The following is a 12241-nucleotide window of genomic DNA, read 5'->3' as shown; positions in this document are numbered from 1 at the left end:
TTTTTTTTTTTTTTATAGTATATATATACACATACTTAAGTATATATATACTTAAGTACTACTGCTACTGGGTAGAATAGTATTATCTACCATTGTAGGAATCTCACCATCATCTATCACTAAGTTTGCCATTGTAGGAATCTCATCATTACTTTTATCCTTTGAGATGAAAATTTCTTTCAGTAAGTGTATATCCTTGGGGAATGGGGGTAGGAGGAACTTAAAGAAAACTTCTGTTTCCAAAATATTAGTACATATTCCATTATCTGTCGTGAAAAAAGGGTAGATTAAAGCCAAATAAGGATTTCCTAATATAACTTTAGAGGACAACTAATCTGTTAAGAAGAAAGGTGTTCTGAACTTGATTCCATTATTATATATGTATGCCTTAGTTAGTTTATTACTTATTTTAAGTCTATCACCATCAGCTTGAGTTAATCTGTCTGTTGTTGATTCATAATACTTAGAGGGTATTAATCCTTCTTGTATGCAATTCATATCAGCACCTGAATCAACAAGGGCAATAACTGTTAATGAAAATTCTTTATGAACTACCAAAGTTATCTCCGTGTACCATTTCTGAAATATCATTCTGTCAATTATATTTAAAAATTCATCTTTATCATCTTCTTTATGAGAACTTTCACAAATATAATTATGCCTATCAAGAAAAGAGGAGTCTGTCAAAGGTTCATTACAATATTTAATTTTATCTTTTATGCTAATTACTTGCGCAGTTATCTGTTCAACCATACCTTTTAATATGAAATTTTCTGATTTTAATTTTTTCAGTTCATTTTTTAGGTTATTAATATCTATTTGTAGGTCTGTCATAGTTATAGGTTTATTGGGTTTAAATCTATCAGTAATTTCTGTAAAATTATAAGTTGACTTATAATCTTTTAGATCTATTTCAAATCTATTAGTTTCAGTTAAAGATTCTTTTAATTTAGATAAATAATCTTTTTTAGACTGTAGATCTGGAAGTTTATCTATCAAATCCATTATTATGTCTTCTTGTTTTGTTAAGACACATATTTTTAATTTTCTTTTACAATAACAATTATCAGGATTATTACAGTTACATAATTGAACATTTTCATCATGTGAAGAAACATCTGTAGAGGATGATGAAGTGCTATTACTATTTTCTATCTGGTGAATTTCATTATTTGTTTCATCACTGTCTATCAATTCTATTATACTCATTAATTTATCCTTTAATTTTCCTGATATATCAAGTTTATTTATCTTTCTTTGAAAGTTACAATATCTGCTAATGTGACCTTTTTTCCCACATTTGAAGCAAGTAATGTCACTTTCCCTACGTCTATTATGTTTCTTTCTTTTGGATTCTTCTTTCTTGTCTTTAGACTTACCTTTATAATATCTTCTATTATTGTTCTTATATCTATCACTTCTGTCATATTTCTTTTCTTTTCTTCTTTTCCTAGAGGAAGCAATTAATGGATCAAAACCATTTTGCTCACAAAAAGTTCCTAGCTCTGAGGTGGTCCCGATAGCAAGGATACCAGTGGTTAGTAATAGTTTCACTAGTAATTATTAATTGCTTAGAAATAGAATGAATATGTTTAGTCGCTCATTATCTATTGCTAGGACACACTTAAGTCAGGCACACACTAATCTGAACATGGAAAGCGATAAGACAGTTAATTCTGAAGAATATAGCATGCAAGATATAGACAGAACTTTACTAGAATGGAATAAATGGAATATACCAACTGAAAGAACTGATAAAATCTACAGATAGACTACTTTTTCTAAATTATCTTTCTTGATAGATTACACCATAAAAACTGTTGAAAAAACTTACTCTTTATTTAATGAATATGAAACAGTTCAGTTATTTTCAATAGACTCAATTAACAGACATAGAGAAAAATATGCATTTTTACATGTTGGTTTGGTTCAAGTAGCTGTTAAACCATTAACAAGAGAAGCTTTAAATGCAAGTGTTTTACTTTGTTTAAGAGATGACAGACATTTAAGATTTAATGACGCACTCCTAGGAATGATGGAAACAAGTTTACATAAAGGACCAGTATATTTTAATTGTTATCCTAACTTTGCTTTAAGCCTATCTGACAGAAATATTATGGATGCTTTAACTTTGAATATAAAAACAAATGGTTATTACATGAAAGAAGGCTCAAAACCTTTAGCTATTATTTATAGGATTTATTATAAACTGATGAAAACCACTTTAGACCCTCCATCCATAGTCGATCCTTCCCCTAAAGGTCAGACTCTCCTTCTGCAAATACAGTGGAAAGATATAACCCTTCCTAAAAGATGGCAACTTGAGGCCATTGCCCCTACACCAAGTATAGAAAACACTGAACCAGACTTCATAGCCCAAAATATAGATGGTACAGTTATTATTTCTTTTAATAATAATGACAAACATACTGATAGTCTCATAAGACCTAGTAGTTCTACAGGCAGAAAGACCCCTATGATGTTTACCCCTAGAAGCTCCTTTTCCTCCAGGACACCTTTCTCTGATTCCAGACCTTTACCTCCCCAGAATCTTCCTCCAATTATACACCTTCCCCCTATAAACACTAAGAAAACCCCTGTCCATACTGAAATAGCTTATTATCCGACAGATACCATACAACTTAACCCTAATGTTCACCAACCTCTTTATCAGCCTCAACCTCAACCTGATTCTCCTACCCACACAGATATATTAGGATTTATAGATGATAGACAAATTAATATTTTATCTAAAGAATTTGTTTTAGATAAAGAACTGATAAAATATGATTACTTAAAACCCGAAAATAATGACAGAAAGAACCAATTTTTTGAAGAATATAATGAACAAGAAAGAAATAATTTAAGAACTAAGTATTTTGAAATGATGACAGACTTACAGACACACTTTAGTTTCTTTGACGTTTTGGACTATCATAACAAAAAGATAAGTGTAATAGAAAAAATATTGTCATGGACAAAGACAGAAAATCATGAGAAAGTATATCAGACTTATCCACCATTTGAATCAATTATATTGAGTCAAAATAGTGGAGTCCAAGTTTTGGCTACGCCTATCAAAAGACCTAGCCTAAGTGATGATAATAAGAACCTGGATAGTATAATTGAACAGAACAATTACACCAATACCTATCTGAGAACTATTGGTCAAAAGCTACAAGACATAGAGGATAGAATAATACCCCCTTCTACTTCTATAAAAAAAGAAAATACGTCTAATACCCCTTTATTTATCCCTCATGTAATACCTCCTCACCTTAGAGCACCTTTAAAGAAACCCATGACAGAGAAAACTGATAATTTACTTAATGAAATAAATAAAAAATTAGACTTAATGAAATTAGAATCATTAAAGCATATGGAGCTATTAAAAAATAAGAATATTATAACATTAAATACAACAGGACAAACTGACTCTTCAGAGGATGAAGAATCAGAAGACAATCAATTGACAGATTTGACAGACATAAATAATTTGGAATCACAATTCACTGATAAATTACAAATTAATAAATTAACTTTAGCATCTTCAACGCAAGATCGTAAAAAAGGAAGAATTGAAGATTTATACCCCAGAAAGAATTGGTATCCTAAACCTACTCCCCCTGATTTACAATTTGAAGAAAGACATACTTATGTTAATTCGTCTTATTCACCAGATTTAATTTTTGAATGGAATATTAATGGAATGTCAGAATATAAAATAATAAACCTTTTACATGAAATGACTTTGCTCACTAATGTTTATAAGAATCATGGAAAACAGGACCATCAGATAGCTCATTTAATTGTCATTGGTTTTACTGGCCAGTTGAAAGGCTGGTGGGATCATTATTTAAATAATGATGACATAAATGGAATATTAACAGCTGTTAAAAGAGAAACAAAAGGAAGTGTTATAATGACAGATAAACAGCCTTCACAAGATGCAGTAAATACTTTAATTTTTACTATAACTAAACATTTTGTTGGTGATCCCAATCAATATAAAGAAAGAGCTTCAGATGTTTTAATTAATTTAAGATGTCCACAACTTTCAGATTTTAGATGGTATAAAGATGTTTTTATTTCAAAAGTTTTAAGTAGGAATGATTGTCAGCAGTCTTACTGGAAAGAAAAATTCATTGCTGGTTTACCGTATTTTTTTGCTCAAAAAGTTAGACTTGATATAGTTAATAATGACGGAACTATAGACTATCCTAGTCTAACATATGGAGACATAATATCTTCAATTAATAAAATAGTTCTATGGCTATGTAATGACTTAAGGCTAAAAAACTAGATAGAAAAAGAAAAAAGATTTGCTAAAAAAGAGCTAGGAACTTTTTGTGAGCGAAGCATAAACAATGATAAAATAGATGATAAAGAAGAAGATAGCAAAATAGATATAGTCAAAATAAATTAAAACAGAGTATGGAATATGAAAACTGAAACTAATAAAATCTTACTTGAATAAAACTTCTGTCTTTGATTAAAATTGAAAACTTCTGTCTTTCTTACAAGCTTTGAAAATAAACATTGTCTGAAGAGTTACAAGATTATAAAGTAAAATCTGTAAAGGGTTACAAGATTATATCTGTCTAGAAGGGAAGGGTTACAAGATTACAAGAGAGGAGATTACAAAAGTCTTTTTGAGGGAGAGGGAGAGCTATCTTGGACCTAAGTTGGACCTTAGAAATTTGGACTTGGAAACTGGACCTTAATTCTGGACCTATCTTCTGTCTTCGGAGTCTGTCCTTTTATAGATAAAGTGAACCATGGTAAGTCTTCAAAACCTGAGTTAATTAAAGTGAACTCAAGTTAATCTGTTGGTAGAGTCTTGAACAGTAAAAGTTTTATGGACAATAGTCTATCTGGCAGTCTGAGTCTGTCCGGGTATGCATGCTAGTGAACAGTAGTTTTCTATCTGTGAGAATCTGCGTGCAAATAATATTCTGTCAAAATATCTTCCTGGATCTATTTGCATTCTGTCATTTTATCTTTTGGTCTTTTGTCTTCTTTTGTCTTATTTGTCACATGTCATAGGGGTCTTGGGAATCTTGGAATGCTTCTGGATGAGTTCTGTAGTTTGGAGAGGAGGATTCCATTACTGTGTCATCTTCATCGTCTGATATTTGTGATGCATCTTCAAACAGTTGCTTTTTAAGCTGTCTTTTGTCTAAAACAAAGGCAAGCTGGCACTGAACTTGACTATTTTCTAAAAAGAAATTAGAACTTTCTGTCTGGGAGGAAGAGGTCTTTTTCTGTAATTCTTGGCAAATATGATCAAAATTAAACTTATTCCACTATTTTAATTTAAACTTTCTGGCGAGCATAGGAAAATGTGGATGCTTTTCTATCTTGTATTCCCATCTAATGATCCATGGGAGATCTGGAAACCTATAAAAGAACTGTAAAAGATGTGGAAAATCCCTAAGATGCGGTATGCTTGGTTCTTTCTTGAAATTCTCATAAGCTTTTAAAAGATCAGGGAGGAGAATCATAGCTTCAGGACCATAGGAATTCTACCAGTCAATGAACCATCTTGGAATCATCATATCTTTCTTTCTATACATATCAAATCGGAAAAACCAAGTATGCCTGTTAATATTATTTTGGAATAAAAGGAATTTGTCCCAAGCTTCCATATAGTCATAATAATTGTAAAACTGAGGTCTCAAAAGGTACAGAAAAGTTTTTGGTGATCCAGGGTTGTGCTTTCCACTGGGAAGGAGTGAGAATCTGTTTAATAACAACTTTAGAGTAACCAACTCTGTTTGGTTCCTGGGAACAAGGCATATGTGTTACTAATATTGAGTCTGTATCTACTAAAATATGCTCATAAAATGTCTGGGTCTTAAAAGTTTCTATCTTAGGATGTTCCCATCCTGGGGGTATGACCTGTCTGACTAGGGAGGGGGTGTCTATTATATGCTGGTATTCTAGTTCAATCCATAAAATAAAATTCCATGAGTCTTTTGGGAGTTCAATGTTGTGATCTTCTTTTGGGGCTTGGGTTTGGGTTTCCTAAGAGGTAGAGGATCTATATTTTGGTTGGTTGGAGGGAGAGGCCAAAGGAGGAAAAGAAGATGCAACTACATTAAATGGTTTCTTTAAAGGAGGGGTTGAGGAGGTTGAGGGTAGGGCATAAGTCTGTTTAGATGTTGGATTGGGGCTTGGGGAGAGTGGTTGGAACGAGTTTGGACTACAGGTTAATGGGGTTCTTTCTTGAGATTTATTTGAAGAGAAAGTGGGTGAAGTGAAAGAGGGACAAGGAAGGAATCTGCTAGGGGGAGGAGGAATCGGGGGAGTAGCATAAGACTGTCTGGTTCTAGGTTTTGGGGATTTGCTCTTATCTGCAGGGGAACTCATCTTTCCTGTAGAAATTCACGGGTTAGAAAATCAGGAATCGAATTAGTTTCCCCTTTAATATATTCAATATCAAAGTCAAAAATACTTAAAATAGCCTGCCATTGAGCAAAACTCTGTTTGGAAACAAGATTTTGAACATCTTTTTGTAAAACTTCTTTAGCACTTTTACAATCAACTCTAATTAAAAACTTTTGATTAAAAAGATCATTTTGGAATTTTGAAATACAGAGTATGATAGATAAAATTTCTTTCTTAATAGTACTGTAATTCTACTGGGTAGCTGACCAAGAGCCAGAATGAAATCTAACAATTTGTTCTTTAGCATCATTTTTTGCTACTTGTTTTAGAATTCCACCATAACCTATGTTAGAAGCATCTATCTCAACAATTTTGAAATTATCAAGAGAGGGATAACGATACAAGGAAGTTGCTTAACATATTTTTTAATTTGTCTAACTATCATAGTATGTCTGTCTGTCCAAGGTGGAGGATTCTTTTCTAATCTTTTATACAAGGGTTTGCATATATTTCTTAATCCCTGAAAATAATCTGAAACATAATTTAAACTATCGAGAAATCTCTGTAATTTATTTTTATCTTTAATTTCGTCTGGGAATTTATTTGCAAATTGAATAGCTCTGTCAATAGGGCTTAAAGTTCCCTTATAAATATTATGACCTAAAAATCAAATTTTATATTGAAATAAACTTATTTTAAAGGCTGAAACAACTAAACCATTTTGTTTGATTACTCTGAGAAATATATTTAAATGTTTCCAATGGTCATCTATTGATTTAGAAAAGATTAGGACATCATCTATATAAACAATGGAAAAATCTGTGAAAGGTGTAAATATGTCATTCATTATATTTTGAAATTCACTAGGTGCATTCTTCAAACCAAGAGGCATAACATTCCATTCATAATGACCAAAAGGAACTGTAAAAGCAATTTTATATCTATCTGTCTCATCTATCTGTATCTGCCAAAATCCACTTTTCATATCAAATTTAGAAAATATGGTTGCTTCATGAAGTCTGTCAAGAAGATCTTTCTTATTGGGAATAGGATATCTTATCCACTGTAATGCTTTATTTAAAGGTTTATAGTTTATAACTAATCTTGAAACTCCTTGCTCCAACTTAGCCTGCTTATTAACATAAAAAGCAGCACAACTCCAAGGAGACTTGCTCTTTCTGATTAATCATTTAGTTAAAAGATTTTCAATTTCTTTCTTACAATGTTCTAATAATTCATTATTCATTTGTATTGGCCTGGCTTTAGTAGGTATCTGTCTTTCATTAAAATCTTTTTCATAAGGTAACTGTACTATATGTCGATGCCTGTGCCAAAAAGCAGTAGGGAGATTGGAACAAATCTCTGTCTCAATCTATTGTCTAAATAATTTTATTTTATTATTTAGTATAGGGTCTATTAATTGATCAGCTATTCTTTTGTATATTATTTCTGACTTCAAAGATTCCAAATGTCTATTCTTTCTATCAATTCTTTCTTTTTCCATTTCTTTTACTATGGTATTAAGTGAATAAATATCTTTTGGAATTGGTGGTAAAATAAATTTAAAAAGTATATCTTTCCCTAGGACAGTAGTTTTAATACCTTCTTCTGTCGTTAAAAAGGGGTAAAGTAAAGTCATAAAAGGATTTCCTAGAATGATTTTAGAAGAAAGGTCTTTAATTAAAACAAAAACTGTTTCAAAACAAACTCCGTCATTACATATGTGAACACTAGGTATTTTATAATTAATTATCAGCTTTTCACCATTAGCTTGAGTCAATCTTTCAGATGATTTTTCATAATACTTTAAAGGTATTAATCCTTCTTGTATACAGTTCATGTCAGCTCCTGAGTCCATCAAAGCAATCTTCGTTAAAGAGAACTCTTTATTAATTATCAGAGTGATTTCTGTATGCCATTTTTGGAAAATTACTCTGTCAATCAAGCTCAAACTTTTTTGTTTATTGTTGTCATTATCTAAAATATCATCTTCTAAAGAAGAGAGGTCTATCATGGGTGTAGAAAGTTCTTTTAAATTTATCAATTCTACAATATTTTGTTCATTTATATCTATGGAGTTATCCTCTTTAATATCTTTAATTTCTTGTTTTACCATTTTTGCTTCTGTCATTAAATCCTGTAGAGTTACTGGTTTTATATCTATTCTATCTTGTTTTATTTTTGTCTTTTCTTTCTTTCGACATTCTGTAACATGGTGTCCATATTTCTTACACCTAATACAAGCAATAGGTATTTCTATAGAGTCTTTCAATTTTAACAAATACTCTGTTTTATCTTTATGGTGATGCGGTAGATTTTCTATCAGTTTCATTATTATGTCTTTTTGTTTTCTTTTTCTTTTATTAATTTTAAGTGGGTTGGTTGATTTTATTTCTTCCTTTTTCATTACTTGATCTATCTCTTTTTGCTTAACATGAAATATTTCCATTAATTCATTTATCATATCTTTCTCAAATTCTAATTTACTTATTTGTTTAACAATTTTATTATGTCTGTCACATTGTTTTTTAGTACGCCCATATTCTTTGCATTTATGACAAATAGTATTACTAACATGTCTGTCAGTTTTCTCATTGTCTGATAACGCAATAGTATTTAAAACTGCTATAGCTCTTTTTCTGTCTATTTCTAAAGGTGTATTTAAAATTTTCATTTTTTTAGTTAATTCTGTCAAACTATCATTTTGGGTATCTATTATAGATCTTTCAATTAATTCTAGTCTTTCATCAATTTTCTCTTTTAAACTATTACACTTCTTGTCATTTTTGTTGACTATTTCCACTTTTTCCACTTTTACATTTACTACACTATGACTATTTGCCTTTTCTTTTAAATTATCATTATTGTTTTTCCTACCTTTGTTGACTTTTCCTATCTCATTTCCTATCTCATTCTTTGTTTCAAGTTTTCTACATAGAGATTCTTTACTACTATTTTCTTTTGGTTTTAGCATGTCTTTAATAACTTTTCCTATTTCATCTTTTGTGTCTAACTTTCTACATATCTTTTCACTATTCTGTCTTTCATACAAATCTTTTGCATTATCATCATCATTTCTAGGACTATTATTTGTCTTTTCTAGACTATCATCTTTTTTCTTTCTTTGTCATGTTTCTTTGTTTTACTATGTCTTTTCCTATATCTAACTCTTTACGTAGAGTTCCATCTTTAGAATTGGTTTGTTGACTTTCTATTCTTTCTAACATTTCTTTTACTATGCCTTTCCTTATTATTCCTTTTCCTTTGTCTCCTTCTAGCTTCATCTTTTATATTTCTTGGCTATAGTCTTTTCTATTACTATTTATGTGTCTGTCGGTGCTTACAACTAAGCTATTAAGCCAGTTATCTGTCACTAAAGATGATCTTTGATGGGGTTCAAATTCTATTTCTTTTTTCAAAGGTGAATTTAAAGCTTTCATTCTTTCATAGAGGTCCAAAAAACTATCATTTTCCTTTTCAACTTTAGTATATATAGTGGATCTGTCAATATTTTCTAAAGATTCTAATTTTTCATTAATTCTGTCTAAAAAACTATCTTTATGTTTATTAGTTTGTCGGTTAATTTTATCTCCTGTTAAAGTACTCCAATTATTTGTGTTACTATTAAATTATAATCATCAATTTCACTGTCAGAATCAGAATCTGTTTCATAATCCATATCACTATTTGACCAATTATAATCCATATTTTTCATGCTATAACCTTCATCATAATCTATATCATCATAGTCCATGTTTCAAATTAGTGTGTGCCTAACCTAAGTGTGAACAAGCAAACAGATGATGAGCTGATAAATGTATTTATTCTCTTTCTAAGCAATTAATAATTACTAGCGGAACTATTACTAACCACTGGTTTCCTTGCTATCGGGACCACCTCCTCGAGAAACTCCATTGCGGGACCACCCAAACAACGCCTATCCGTCGGCTACAACAAAAGGGCTGACCAATGCGAAACTATGGTTTGCCAACGAGTCTTTAGGCTGACCAACGCTAACAAGGAGCAAGTAGTGGCTATGTAGTAATAAAATTCCTAGTAACTTCTCAATTGCAAAGAAATAAAACTCATACATAAACCATCCATGGCTCTGATACCATTAACTACCCAGGAGAGAGCACAACAATAATATAGAAGCATAAATAATGATAAAATAGTTGTAAAGAAGAAAATAGCAAAATAGATATAGTCAAAATAAATTAAAACAACCTTCTATTGGAGGGGTGAGGGCTATATATATACATCCTTTTAGCTCCTAGCCGTTGTGGCTGTTATGGTGGTTTTAATACTCCTTTGAGTAATGCCTTTTCCCCAGTAATTTGGATTTTAATGGTCTTCCAATGGTCTCCTAGCTGGCCTTTTGATTGTCTGCCTTATTTATTGATCGTATTGAATGGCTTTTATCTTCGTTAGAGGTGTAGTTGTTTCGTCTGTCAAGGTTACTTCGTCAGTATCAATGACTCCGTCCAAGGAGGTTGACTTCGTCAGTCTCGTCAATGCCTCTTCCCCAGTAATGTGGGTTTTAATGGTCTTCCAACGGTCTGCCCAGCTGGCCTTTTGATTGTCTGCCTTATTTATTGACCGTATTGAATAGCTTTTATCTTTGTCAGAGGTGTAGTTGTTTCGTTTGTCAAGGTTACTTCGTCAGTATCAATGACTCCGTCTAAGGAGGTTGACTTCGTCAGTCCCGTCAAGGATAACAGTTAAAATAAATAGGACTATCATACAAAGAAGTAGTAATCATACTAAGAATGATATTAGAAAAGACTTTAAATCTAGCATCTCGTAAACACATGAGAATAGAAACATTAATACCCTTTCGGGTGAGTGGTTAATAGCAACTTGAACAAATCCAATATGCAAATAACTGAATTTTTTAGCAAGAAAATCTTTTATATTTCTTTTAGAAAACAAGCAACATTTTTCATGAGTTTTTGAAATAGAAAATGTTTGTTCAACAGTTCTAACTTTGTAAGCAGAATAGAAGGTATTTTCAGCCCAACTAGTCTTATAAACAGTTTTAGTATTAACTTTGGGGATATTCCATTTCTGGAAATCTAGAAACTCATCTTCTTCAACAGTGTGATCTTCTTCATTTACAATATCAAGGGGACAACTAGTCCTGGAGCTAACAAAGGAGTTGGATCTCCACATCTTATCCATGTTATCCTAGGTTTAACATTCAATTATCATGTTTTTCTTAACACCGTTGCACTTCGTAACACATACCCTAATCAACCTTATATCTCTCATGCCCTACACGCTCTCCTAGCTCAAACGGGCCTTATTGTTCGGTTCTGAGAATTCACTTTACGACTAAGGTGGTGCCAACGATGGTAAAAAGGGAACACAACAAAAGAGTATCAAAGTTTTGGGTAGACATAGAAAGACAACAGAGAACACAACAACACAATCACCGGCCAGAAAAGAATAGCTCTGATACCACAAAGGGAACACATATATATGTGTATGTCTGAAGCTCAAGACTTGAATCTGATCCTTGTCTCCTTGCCGCGAGCTCTTATCCTATAGATTTTACTATGAATGAAAACTATTATCTTAATTAAAAAAAAATTATACTTTTTTTTTTTTTGAGAATTATACTTAATAAAAAAAAATTATACTTAGGTTACGTTTGGATTGGGCTGAAACCTAGCGCGTTTGCGTTTGCGTTTGCGTTTTTTTTTTTTTTTTTTTTTTTTTTCACGCGTTTGTGAGACTTACGGCTATTGTTCATGTACTGTTCAATGAACAATAGCTGCAAAGTTTGATTTTTCTCACTTTTTTCAGCTAATCAGTGCACATCGTGTACAATTTATGAACTCACAAATTT

The sequence above is a fragment of the Quercus robur genome, chromosome 2 (genome assembly GCF_932294415.1).
Source record: "Quercus robur chromosome 2, dhQueRobu3.1, whole genome shotgun sequence".
NCBI classification, from domain to species: Eukaryota; Viridiplantae; Streptophyta; class Magnoliopsida; order Fagales; family Fagaceae; genus Quercus; species Quercus robur.
This window is presented reverse-complemented; position numbering follows the sequence as displayed.